Below are 14,091 nucleotides of genomic sequence, written 5' to 3' on the forward strand. Positions count from 1 at the left end.
ACAAAGATAAACAAATGGGACCTAATGAAACTTCAAAGCTTTTGCACAGGAAAGGAAACCATAAACAAGACCAAAAGACAACCCTCAGAATGGGAGAAAATATTTGCAAATGAAGCAACTGACAAAAGATTAATCTCCAAAATTTATAAACAGCTCATGCAGCTCAATAGCAAAAAAACAAACAACCCAATCCAAAAATGGGCAGAAGACTTCAATAGGCATTTCTCCAAAGAAGATATACAGACTGCCAACAAACACATGAAAGAATGCTCAACATCATTAATCATTAGAGAAATGCAAATCAAAACTACAGTGAGATATCATCTCACACCAGTCAGAATGGCCATCATCAAGAAATCTAGAAACAATAAATGCTGGAGAGGGTGTGGAGAAAAGGGAACACTCTTGCACTGCTGGTGGGAATGTGAATTGGTACAGCCACTATGGAGAACAGTATGGAGTTTCCTTAAAAAACTACAAATAGAACTACCATATGACCCAGCAATCCCACTACTAGGCATATACCCTGAGAAAACCATAATTCAAAAAGAGACATGTACCAAAATGTTCATTGCAGCTCTATTCACAATAGCCCGGAGCTGGAAACAACCTAAGTGTCCATCATCGGATGAATGCATAAAGAAGATGTGGCACATATATACAATGGAATATTACTCAGCCATAAAAAGAAACGAAACTGAGCTATTTGTAATGAGGTGGATAGACCTAGAGTCTGTCATACAGAGTGAAGTAAGTCAGAAAGAGAAAGACAAATACCGTATGCTAACACATATATACGGAATTTAAAAAAAAAATGTCATGAAGAACCTAGGGGTAAAACGGGAATAAAGACACAGACCTACTTGAGAATGGACTTGAGGATATGGGGAGGGGAAAGGGTAAGCTGTGACAAAGCGAAAGAGAGGCATGGACATATACACACTACCAAACGTGAGGTAGATAGATAGTGGGAAGCAGCCGCAGAGCACAGGGAGATCAGCTCGGTGCTTTGTGACCACCGGGAGGGGTGGGATGGGGAGGGTGGGAGGGAGGGAGATGCATGAGGGAAGGGATGTGGGAACAGATGTATATGTATGACTGATTCACTTTGTTATAAAGCAGAAACTAATTTAAAAAAAAAAGAAGAAGAACAGCATAACTAAACTTCAAACTTGTATCTGAATATTTTGTCCTTCCAAACCTTGAAATTTCACAGATTCCTTTTGTCCACCTTTTTTCTCAAAAAAAAAAAAAAACCCCTGTATTTCTTCTCTTTCAATGTATCCTCTCATTTTGGAGACCTGAAAATAGTTTGTAGGGAGAGAAATTCTGAAGTGTAGATGTTTTAGCAGATCTCCCAGGTGAATACATTTTTAATTACACCAAGAAACCACCTGCTAATGTATCCGTGGTCCAATTTTGTTTTCTTCCTCCGTCATTCTTGTCCTCTTGTTCCTCATTCTTCTTCTTTTTTTTTTTTTTTTTTTTGCGGTACGCGGGCCTCTCACTGTTGCGGCCTCTCCCGTTGCAGAGCACAGGCTCCAGACGTGCAGGCTCAGCGGCCATGGCTCATGGGCCCAGCCGCTCCGTGGCATATGGGACCCTCCTGGACCGGGGCATGAACCTGTGTCCCCTGCATCGGCAGGCGGACTCTCAACCACTGCGCCACCAGAGAAGCCCCCTCATTCTTCTTTTAAACAAGTTTTTTGGTTGGTTTGTTTGCTTTCTAAGAACCCATGTTTCTTCTTTCAGACAATTGGTATTCCTGTTACTAGTTCTAATATGTAATCAAAAACCATGAAGAGAAAAATTAAAACTCTTAACTGCATGAGTAAGATAGAGACCAATATTAGAATATTAGACATTAATGGGAGTGAAGGGTTAGAGGTGGGGCTTGCACTCTGTATGTTTATTTATTTTTAATGAGAGAGATCTGACTCAAATATGGCAAAATATATCAATTAAATCTACGTGCCTATTATATGCTTCATTTTTCTCTATATTTGAGTTCTTCAGAGCATGAGAGTTGAGCTGTGTTCTCCATTGACTTTGGGCCATCTCCAAAATCTCTCCATCTGTGTCGGTGACTAGAGCGCCATTTAGTGTTGCTGCTGGACCAAATGAGTGGCCAGTCTGTTTGGGCTTTTCTATGAGTTGTACTTTTTTTTTTTTTTTTTTTGGACAACAATAATTCTGCCAGTGATAACATTGTGTCTTTTAAATAGAGAGTGATGAGTTTACTGGAAGGGAGTTGGTGGTGCTGGTGAAGACGGATGAGGCAATTATGTCTCATAGAGTCAGGACTGGCCATCAACAGTTATCTTCAGTTCTTAGGGTGAATCATGAGGGTTTTCTAATATTGACTCAAGTATAATCACGCTTTGTGACACAATATTTGAGGTGGAAACGGCTAGCATGAAGTTCATCCCACAACAAACATTTCTCCATCCAGTACCTACAGAAGCCCTTCCTTTGTGGCCTTACATGGAAACTTCCTTGCTGCCTTTGGTTCTTTGACAGATCATTCTCAACAGCTCCTCCTGCCCTTTCCTCTCCCCTAACTGCTATGCCTGCTCTTGCCTTAATATGCGGCTGCAGTACGTCATTAACTTATGCCCAACACAACTACAAGTCTGTGAGTGGGATGGCAATGATTAGATAAGAAGGTTGTAGGCTTTCCTTTTCTTCTTTTTTCAAATAAATCAGGCATTTTGTTGATTAGCAGTTGAGAAAGCTCCAAGCTTTACAACTTGGTCTTAGCACACTGAACACTAACTGGCTAATACTCTTAGAGTTATATTACAAATCTTTTATTATTTTTTTAAATTCTGGGTAGATAGTAGGCACCTGTACATATTTGTTAATTGAGATTCAATTTTATAAATGTATGTATTCCTTCTTAAACAATCACCAATACATTCACTTTATATCAAATGTATATGTCATCTTAGCATCTTAATATGTTTTACATATGAAATTTAATTTAAAATTTCTCTTATATTCAAAGTTTCAAATAAGATTAAAATAGAAGTACATCAGCAAGAATAATCTAAAACTAGAATTTAAAATTTTGTTTGTGAATAAATTTGTAAAAATGCCATGTTAAGTGTTAAAAAGCAGAGTGATTAAGTAGTACAATCTACCGAGACATTTCAATTATTATTTAGATGGTAATTCTAGAAGAAATGTTTCTTTTTATTGGGAAATCAGAAGATAAAGCAGAAGAAAATGTGCACTTTTAAACAGTTGTTTTTCAAAAAGCATAAATTTTTTTAAACTAACATATAGATTTCATGATTAATTTTAATATATTGGCTCATCTGGGGTTAAATCTTATTTTCTCTGAATCAGTCCCCTTGATATTTTGGCATTAGAAATTGTAACAAAGACTTTAAATTGTTTTGCTTTTAATGGATTGGAACATGGAACCTGGAAATAAAAGCTTTTCTTATAGCCCTTGAAGCATGGAGCTATAATAGAATTCGATCTTATGTAGTGAGCACTCTCTGAATGGTGATTTATAGCAGGTTATATTCATTCAGTTTATAAAACTGATTTTAGTGAGCTTGAGTTTTCCCAAAGACTTTTCAAAATTCATGTCCTTTTGAAAGGAAAACTTGTCACATGATTGATATTTCACTTATTTGGCTTCTTAATATTCTTAACAGCATGAGTAATTGACATAGTACTGTCCTGTTTATAAGGTATAGTCCCCTCCAAGTATTCTTCCTGTCCAATATATATGAAATAGCTCATATCATCACATCTCATGTGTCTAAAATATATTACTCGACCAACCAAAGTCACTTTTTTTTTGCTTTCTCTATTGAATTTTTAAATTATGAAATTCCAGGAAAAAATTAATTATAGAAATAAAAATGAATATTTGTAAAATCACCTCTTAGCTCTAACAAATCTTTTTTTTTTAAAAAAATATTTATTTATTTGGTTGTGCTGGGTCTTTAGTTGAGGCAGGCGGGCTCCTTAGTTGTGGCATGAACGTGGGATCTAGTTCCCCAACAAGGGATCAAACCCGGGCCCCCTGCATTGGGAGCATGGAGTCTTAACCACTGTGCCACCAGGGAAGTCTCTCTAACAAATCTTAACATTTAAAAATATTTTCTTCAGACCAAAAAATCCGGTCATATTATATATAGACAGAGTATGAATCTATTTATGCAAAGTTTCAAAACTTGTAAAACTATAGTACATATGGCTTTTTTTTTTTTTTTTTTTTTTTTGCGGTATGCGGGCCTCTCACTGTTGTGGCCTCTCCTGCTGCGGAGCACAGGCTCCAGATGCGCAGGCTCAGCGGCCATGGCTCACGGGCCCAGCCGCTCCACGGCATGCGGGATCGTCCCAGACCGGGGCACGAACCTGTGTCCCCTGCATTGGTAGGCGGACTCTCAACCACTGCGCCACCAGGGAAGCCCAGACCAGATTTTTTTAAATGTCCGTTTAATAGTTGTAACTCTAATTTATTCATTCCATTTTATAATATTGCATTTATACATACAGCACAGATTACTTAATATGTTCTTCTGCAGATGGACACTTAGGTAATTTATAATTTATTATTAAATCAGCACAATTACAAAGATTATTGGTACATGTCTGCTTTGCACATATTAGAGTGGGTTTCTTTTGTGGGGGGAAGCACAGTGGAGAGTTTTACCCCTAGAAGTGGAATTTGAGGACTTAGGATATATAGGTATATATATCTATATCTATATATATCTTCATCTATATTAAATATTGTCAAGTTCTTTCCAAAGTAATTGTAACAATTTCCATCACAAGCAGCAAATTTTGAGAATTACTATTTCCAAATATGCTTGACAACACTTGATACTGGCAGATTTAAAATTTTGCCAATTTGAAGACTAGTATTTTCATAGGCACTGACCTGATTACTTATGACTTTGCAATCATTTTATATATGTCATCATTATGTGTATAATCATTATATATATAATATATTAGAAATCCAAGTTTTATATATATGAATTACAACTATTCAAAACTTTGCTCATTTTTTTCTCAATGTTTTATATATTTCTTATATATTCAATATATGAATCCTTTGTCATTTTTATGCTTTTATGCAACTATTTTTGTAATTATTTTATGCAGTTATTTTTTCACTTTTTTTTTTCATTTTACTGGTAGTTTATTTTTCTGTTCACATTATTTTTATTTCAGTGCTATCAAAGTAATCAATATTGTACCTTAATCTTTATGTTTTTGTGGGGTTTGTGTCTAAGAAATCTTTCCCTAACCCATTATCATGTTGTCATTATCCTGCATTTTCTTCTAAAAGATTTAAAGTTTAGCTTTTCATATTTATAGGTTAGATTCACTTGTAAATTATTTTTTTATATTGTGTGAAGTAGTGTTTTAATTTACATTTTCCCACATAGAAAAATATCATCCCAGCATGATTTATTTAAAAGTTCCCAATGACTATTCATGCCATGTCTGCTATGTACCAAGTTGCATATATAGCTATCTGTATGGAATCTGTTTCTGAGTATTCAAAAGGTAACTATTATCAGACTATCAGCTTAGGTCCTTGATATGTCAGGGAATTAATCATTAATTGTTTTTTAGATTGTTGATTTTCAGATTGTTGACTCAGATATTGCTTGGCACTGACCTCTTCACGTGTTTCTCAATTCCAGCTTATTCTGTTTCTGGTTCATTTTGTCCATTTTATTTTTGAGCTCAGTTAAATTGACTTAATTTTTTTCTTTCATATTTTTGTTTATTGCTGTGAGTCAGAAATCTTGTATTTATTGCTAGAACCCAAATTACGATCACTTGAGGCTGATGCCAGATAAGTACTGTCATATATTAACCCCAGCTTTTTCTGCCAAAACAGCTTAAAAAAGCACAGAAATGTCCTCCCACCCAGCCCCCCATCTCACTTCTACTCATTCCTCTTGTGGCATCGGCGCTTTGCTAGATGTGCTGTTTTCTGCTGATGAAAGAAGGCCACGGCCCTCACCACTCTCTTTCTGGGAGAAGGTACCAAACACACTGCCCTCTCTTTCCTGAGCCAGCTCGGTTTCTCAGCCAAGACTAATAGGTCATGGTTAGTGGTACTCTGCTGAAGGTTCTAAGAGAAGGAAAGAGACCTTCACGAGTCTGTGACCATGACTTTGGCTCTCTTTTCAGGCCACTTACCTCACTCTGGGTCTAACTCTATGAGACAAGAGCTGCCTTACTCTCCACGACAGAGGTGTTCTGTTTATCTCCATGGCATGGAGTCTTAAACAGGAGGTCTGACCCTACCCCCCACCAGGAGGAGGAGAAATTTGCAGTCTCAGGCTTTTCTCCTGAGTCCTGTCTTTCTGCTTATTAGCTGACTCTTCTCTGGGATGACTGATCTTCAGTAATCCACTGCATTTGAAATTGTATTCGTTTCCCATTGCTGTTGTAATAAATTACCAAAAACTTAGTGGCTTAAAACAACACAAATATATTATGTTACAGTTCTGAAGGTCAGAAATCCAAAACAGGTCTCAGTAGGTTAAAATCAAAGTGTTGGCAGAACTACATTCCTTCTGGAGGCTCTAGCAGATAATTCGTTTCCTTGCCTTTTCCAGCTTCTAGAGGCTGCCTGCATTCCTTGGCTTGAGGAATCTCATCTTCAAAGCCAGCAATGGTCTGTTGAGTCTCGCATCACATCACTCTGATTTTCCTTCTGTTGTCACAACCCCTTCTCTGGTTCTTCTTCTACATTTAAAGGACCCTTGTGATTTCATTAGATCCACCCTGACAATCCAGGATAATTTCCTTATTTTAAGGTCATCTGATTAGCAACCTTAATCCCCCCTCATTATGTAATATAACATATCCATGGGTTCTGGGGAGTTAGACATGGACATCTTTGGGAGCCATTAGTCTGCCGTCTGCCTACCACAAAGACAAACCCTGCTTTATGCCCAGGATTACAAAATGGCTCTAAAAAGGCATATAACAGTTTAGTATCAATACATTCACCAAATTCCATGATATTTGTCTTAAATATCTTTACAGATGAGACATCCCTCACTCTGTCCAGGATGTGCTACATAAATGTGGGTCCACCTCCTATAGCATGTGGCCATAATATGAGGGGAACATCAGGTCTTTATGTCTTTCTCTCATATTCCAGGGTTTCCTCACCCATCCCCTGTAGGCAGCTGCTTTAGGCAACAGAATGCACAATACATGCCTCCTAAGAGCAAGATACAGTATACATGTAAAAACAGTCTGGGGGCTTCCCTGGTGGCGCAGTGGTTGAGAGTCCGCCTGCCAATGCAGGGGACGCAGGTTCGTGCCCCGGTCCGGGAAGATCCCACATGCCACTGAGCGGCTGGGCCCGTGAGCCATGGCTGCTGAGCCTGCGTGTCCGGAGCCTGTGCTCCACAACGGGAGAGGCCACAACAGTGAGAGGAAAACAGTCTGGACCCACTCTTAGGAAAGAAAATGTGTCTCTATCAGAAATAATATTTTCAGAGACTTATAATTCCTAACAACACACCCAATTTACAACTCTAAACTGCTCAACCAACCATTTTGTTTGTAGTATTTATGTTTGATTTAATTCCCTGCATCTAGCTCATCCCTCAGGACATAAATGGCCTCTCTGTTTTTCTCTCTCTCTCAATCTCTTTCTCTCCATATGTATATATGTGTGTGTGTGTGTGTGTGTGTGTGTGTGTGTATGTCCACTTCCAGTGTTAACTTTTTTAATGGAACAATGTAAAAGTCTGTCCCAGAGTTAAATTTAGGTCTTCACTTTAGAGACGAAAAACAATATGCAACATATAAATGAGAGTGTTTTTTGTTTAAAAATTATTGAGGTCCTATTTACAGTGTGCCCAATACACAAAATAGTCTCACCACCTATATATAGCTTTGATGCCCATGTGATAGATTTTTCAAGACTTCCTAAATTTTAAGATGTTTGCTTTTGTTGTCTACGTCCAGACTTGAAGCAATAAATGTCGCCTATTTCTATCCTACCTTACATTTCTTTACCTTAAATATTACTGAAAGAACTTGCCAGCAAGTTAAGGTAACTTCTGCCCTTTGTCTCCTCTAAACCCGTATGTAATCTCATCTGAAGTTTATGTAAGTTTCTCCCACATCCTACAGTGTTTCTATCCCATTTCCAGCTCCTACTCCAGCAAATTCCTTTTGCCCATTTAAGACATTTTTTTCCCCTGAAAGTCCAGCCCAAGCTTTTGTCATATTGAAATCAATACTGGGACCTCTCCTTGATGAGACCAAGAATACATTTGATCTATCTGCCTTTCTCTCTTTTCCTCTTCCGTATTATAAATTATAAAGAACACTGTATCTTAATTGTCTAAAAATATATATCCCGTGGGGGCAAGGATTGCATCTTTTTTACATTCTATAACCTTCAAACAATTGTGTGTAGAAAATGTTGGAGTGCTCAATTAACAAATGAATCAAGGCACTACCATTTCTTTCTTAAATGTCATATATTTTTACCCAGCTAAAAATATTTTTCTGTGGTCTTGGCATTTTGCATGTGACATGGCATCTGCTCTGAAAGTAACAATAGAATTATAACAGACCCCTCAACTTCTATTTTCAGTAAACTATTTTGTCTTTGTGAAATCTTTTGTTAAAATGCAAGAAAAGATAATTATTCTTTTTTTTTTTCCTTAACACTATTGTGAATAAAAGTGCCATGTACTTACAATGGAAAAATTATCCTTGAACTGTCTAATGAGGTCGATGTGGAGGCATTTAAGTAATGTGTTAATCCTCTTGGGACCACTTTATATTTTTTTCCGCACAAGTTATTTCTGCCTCAATAACTTAAACATTGCTACTCTGACCATAATCTGTCCCTCAAGCTTTTCTTCTAAGGGGGACAAATACATAATCACTTCCTTTCCTGCTTAAATAGGAATTTGGCACCACAGATATATCTGAATAACAGATTATTGCCACCGGGAAGCCTGACACAATGGAATCAGACCTAGGAACAGACAGTGACATTTGCCCAGAGAATTTACTAGATTAAAATCCAAGCCTCCCAAGTATTTCAGTTGCAGATGATCAAATTAAATAAAAATCAAACAATTAAAAGTGATCAACTCCCTTTGTATATAAATGCCTGGATTACTTTTCTCCCATAAAATTGATGGGTTGGTTAATTGATTAGCAGGTTGTTGGCCAAACTGTAGAAGCAGAATACAATTGGTCTCAGAATTATGATTCTAGAGATAAGAAAAGTAAAGAGAAAATACAATGAAGTACTTAAACAGGTAATTATGCCTATAAAAACTGTGACAGAAAAGCAATCTGTTTCTTACCTGATTTCTGAGGATGTGTCAGTATCAATATAGTTTGCCATACAAGTTCTGCTTCTAGTTTACATATTTCGCCTAATTTTTCTTTTTTCAAGCAGCGAAACTAAAAGATCAATAACTCTCATTTTCTACATTTCAAAACTATAAAATCTTTCCTTTATGTATAAGTTGTTTCCCTAAGCTGTTACACACACAAACATTTGCATTTTAACATTTTCTGGGTTTATTTCATCTTTAAAATCCATAAATATTTCACTCTACTCCATAACTTATCTGTATTTGTGTTTCTGTGAAAATGCTGTTTTTCCCTCAAACTTTGAGTAAAGTTGATTCTCAAGGAGGAGGCTCCAGCTTTATGCTGTGGCCTTGCCTTCCACCTTCACACAACCTGGGGCAGAAGTCTCCTGGCTGGGCACTTTCTCAGCAGTCTTCAATAAAAAAGCCAGCTTTCTCACCCCAGCAGGGCGGAGGAGCAAAGGAATTTACCAAAGTTTGACCACCTTTGGAAAATAGAGCCATGCCAGATGAGGAAACTGCAGTTGGTTTTCTATGTAAAGGTTTGCTGCTTTCCTATTTTATGTCTCACAGATAATTAAAATGGCCATTGAGGGCTTCCCTGGTGGCGCAGTGGTTGAGGGTCCGCCTGCCGATGCAGGGGACGCGGGTTCGTGCCCCGGTCTGGGAAGATCCCACATGCCGCGGAGCGGCTGGGCCCATGAGCCATGGCCGCTGAGCCTGCGCTTCCGGAGCCTGTGCTCCGCAACGGGAGAGGCCACAGCAGTGAGAGGCCCTCGTACCGCAAAAAAAAAAAAAAAAAAAAAAAAAAAGGTCATTGATAAGCAAAACACATTCTTGATTCACCAAGCCTTTCAAAAATCTCCTCCTCTCCTAGATTTCTGTAGCAGCCTGTGAAACCATACAAGCCTTAGGGTCTCTCTCCTCCGTGACACCCCACATCCAATCCACCTGCAGATAGTGTCATCTCTGCATCCTACATCCATCTGCCTCTCCCCATGCCCACTGTTACTTCCTCATCCAGCAACCTGAAATACTTTTCCTCCCTCACATCACTCAGATCTCTTCTCAAATATAGAATCTCCCACAGAGGTGCCCTCCCTGGCCACCCTTTCTGGAGTAGCACCCACCTTCCATCTTTTTCTATGCCCTTATTAACTTTCTATTGTTACCGAGTCGACAGGCCAATAAATCAGGAGATGAGGTATTGAGGCAAGGAATATGAGTTTATTTGGAAAGCCAGCAGGCTGAGAAGATGGCAGACTAATGTCTCCAGAAAACCATCTTATTGGGGTTTGGATGCCAGTTTCTTTTATAGAACAGAGAGGGGGAGGAGGTGGGGAAGTAAAGTAAAAAGGCCATAAGTCTTGCAGAAAGCTCCTGGAACGGTCATCCTAGGGGAGGGGATGTGTTAATTTCTTCTTTCTTGCAGCCATTCACAGGTGAACAGGGTCAGGGTACTTCACTGAACAAAGGCCCTTTGGTTTAACATTCAGGCAGAGGAGCAGGGTTCCCTGAGGCAGGCTTTTATGTATACACAGTATCCTTTTAAGGAACAAAAGCAACGGGAAGCAAAGGTTAAAGTAAAAGAAACAGATCCAACATGGAGTCAGGATTGGCCCTTCCCTGTTACGCTACTACCTTTATTACTTTTTCTTGATGAGCAGCTTCCAAATTCATCTCATGGTTTCCACTTTTGTCCCCTTACTAACATTGTCCTCCAAGCTTCCAGAGTGAGCTCCCACTAAATAAAGAACAGAAGCCAAAACTCTTGCTGTGGTCTTTACTCAGGTGACTCCTCATCATGGTTTTAATTTGTCAGTCTCTCAGAGATGTCTTCTCTAAGTCTTCCCAGAGACTAGTGTCCCTAAGACACCAGTCTATATGTTTGCCCCACGTTACTCTGTAACTCCACCCTATTTTATTTTCATTGTAGCTCAAATCATAATCCAAAGACCTAATATTTTGGTTTGTTTCATTATTTAATTTTATATTTTTTAGCCGTCCCAGGGGAACATAAGCCTTGCTTGTCTCATTCAGCACTGCAAGTCCAATGCCTAGTATAGTGTCTGGCCTATAATAGTTCTTTAATAAATATCTGTTAAATGAATGAATTGACCATGATTCAGTAAATCAGATAGAGCACGTCCTTTAAAAGTGGTTCAGGAACACTATAAGACTCAACCACAAGGGTAGAAAACAAAGCAGAGAAATGGCATATTGCATGTTTCTTTTTTTTTTTTCCCCATGTGGAAAATATGGGAGTATATTAAGACACTAAACTCTGTCAGAGACTTATGCTTTAATACCATCATATTAAAAACTGTAAGAAGTGACTACATTCAAAGATTACCATATATAGGTTTTCCATTTAAATGTAGAAATTAGCCTTGTGTGAGACTAATAACCCCATTTTACAGAAAAGGAAACTAAGGCTTAGGGAAAATTTGCCAAGTACACAAAACCAATTGCAGAGCTGAGAACTGATTCAAACTTTTCTAAAAGCTCTATTCTTTCCATTACACCATACACCAACCAGATTTTGATTCCTGTAGCCATGGGGAAGTCAAGATTGCTTTGGGCCACAGCTTCCTCGTTAAAGAGGAATGAAAACTAACCTTGTTTTACAGGGTGGTTCAAAGTTAATCAAGATAATGTGCCTGCAGTTTACAGTTTATGTTTCCCTATCCTGCAGACACGATGGATACATTTCTTTGAAATCCATAAAATACCAGATAGAAAATAATGATTACTTTAAAAATAATCAGTATAATTTAATAGAAAAAGTCCTCTATCATCATCTAACTTGAAACTGTAATTGAATTTATTGTAAAATCTAGGATAAATGCAGATGCAACAAAACATTTTGGGAATGATGGAAAGGCTGGTTTTTGTTTTATGAACCTGCCTATGGTATATGCATACAAAGGCCTTTTTGCCTTGCAGAGGCCATGGGTGTCTTACAACTGCCATTCTGGCCCAGCATTCTGGGGTTGAATGAGAAGCACTAAATTTGGAGAGCTTTTTGGATGCCTTTGAAATATTTCTGGCTTAGGAATGTTTAAAATCCTTTTATAACATTCCTAATAAGTTTAATGGATATTATGATACTCCATAAAAGATACTCGACTCTGCTGATAGCGATGGAGTATGTACCCTAGAATTTCACTTCATTCCTTGTGAAGATGTATGCAAAAATATATTCTGTCAGCACAAGGAAAACTGATCTTCGTTAATAATTTTAACATAAAGCCTTTAACTATAAAAGTGACAAAATTATATCCACCATTTCTTTTTTTTAAGTTTATTTATTTATTAACATCTCTATAGGAGTATAATTGCTTTACAATGTTGTGTTACTTTCTGCTGTATAACAAAGTGAATCAGCCATACATATACATATATCCCCATATCCCTTCCCTCTTGAGCCTCCCTCCCTCCCTCCCTATCCCACCCTCCCTATCCCACCCCTCTAGGTGGTCTCAAAGCACTGAGCTGATCTCCCTGTGCTATGCAGCTGCTTCCCACTAGCTATCTGTTTTACATTTGGTAGTGTATGTGTGTCTATGCCACTCTCTCACTTCATCCCAGCTTACCCTTCCCCCTCCCCATGTCCTCAAGTCCATTCTCTACATCTGTGTCTTTATTCCTGTCCTGCCCCTAGGTTCTTCATAACCTTTTTTTTTTTTTTTTTTAGATTCCATATATATGTATTAGCATATGGTATTTGTTTATCTCTTTCTGACCTACTTCACTCTGTATGACAGACTCTAGGTCCATCCACCTCACTACAAATAACTCAATTTCATTTCTTTTTATAGCTGAGTAATATTCCATTGTATATATGTGCCACGTCTTCTTTATCCATTCATCTGTCAAAGGACACTTAGGTTGCTTCCATGTCCTGGCTATTGTAAATATTGCTGCAATGAACATGGTGGTACATGACTCTTTTTGAATTATGCTTTTCTCAGGGTATATGCCCAGTAGTGGGATTGCTGGGTCGTATGGTAGTTCTATTTTTAGTTTTTTAAGGAACCTCCATACTGTTCTCCACAGTGGCTGTACCAATTCACATTCCCACCAACAGTGCAAGAACACTCAGTATGTGCCAGATATTTTACATACACTATTGTCAATATCCCACCAACCATGCAAGATAGATATTATTAAATATTAAATTATTTGCTTGAGGCCAGATAGCTAGCAAAATTGGAGAACCTTGATTTTAATCCAGTCCTCTCTGATTACAAAGTCCTGTTTTTTTTCTCCCATTCCACACTATTTCATTCATCCTTTCATTCACTGCACAAGAATTAATTTAAATCCTATTATGTAGGAGGCACTGTTTGAGCTATTGAATAAAACAAAGTCACTTTGTACAGGGCTGATAGTTTAGTTGGACAAAAAGGAAATAAACCAATATATAATATAACATAGTATAATATTAGGTATGTTGATATACCTGCTATAAAATAAAAACAAAACAGGGGAACAAGCCAGGAAAGAGTGTTTGGTAATCAGATCAGAGAAGTGTCCTGAGGACAGACTGTTGAAGATTTTTTGGGCCATGAGAAGGGCTCTTGATTTATGTATCATAAGTTCCCTTTAAAGAATAGAAACCAATTGACCACAGAATCTAGGTATACATATACAGACAACTCCAATAACATATTCTGCTTTTTCCAGAATTAATTAAATCATTACTTTACATATTCTTTTGGAAAAATTTATGCAG

Source organism: Mesoplodon densirostris, chromosome 17 (genome assembly GCF_025265405.1).
Source record: "Mesoplodon densirostris isolate mMesDen1 chromosome 17, mMesDen1 primary haplotype, whole genome shotgun sequence".
Lineage (NCBI taxonomy): Eukaryota > Metazoa > Chordata > Mammalia > Artiodactyla > Ziphiidae > Mesoplodon > Mesoplodon densirostris.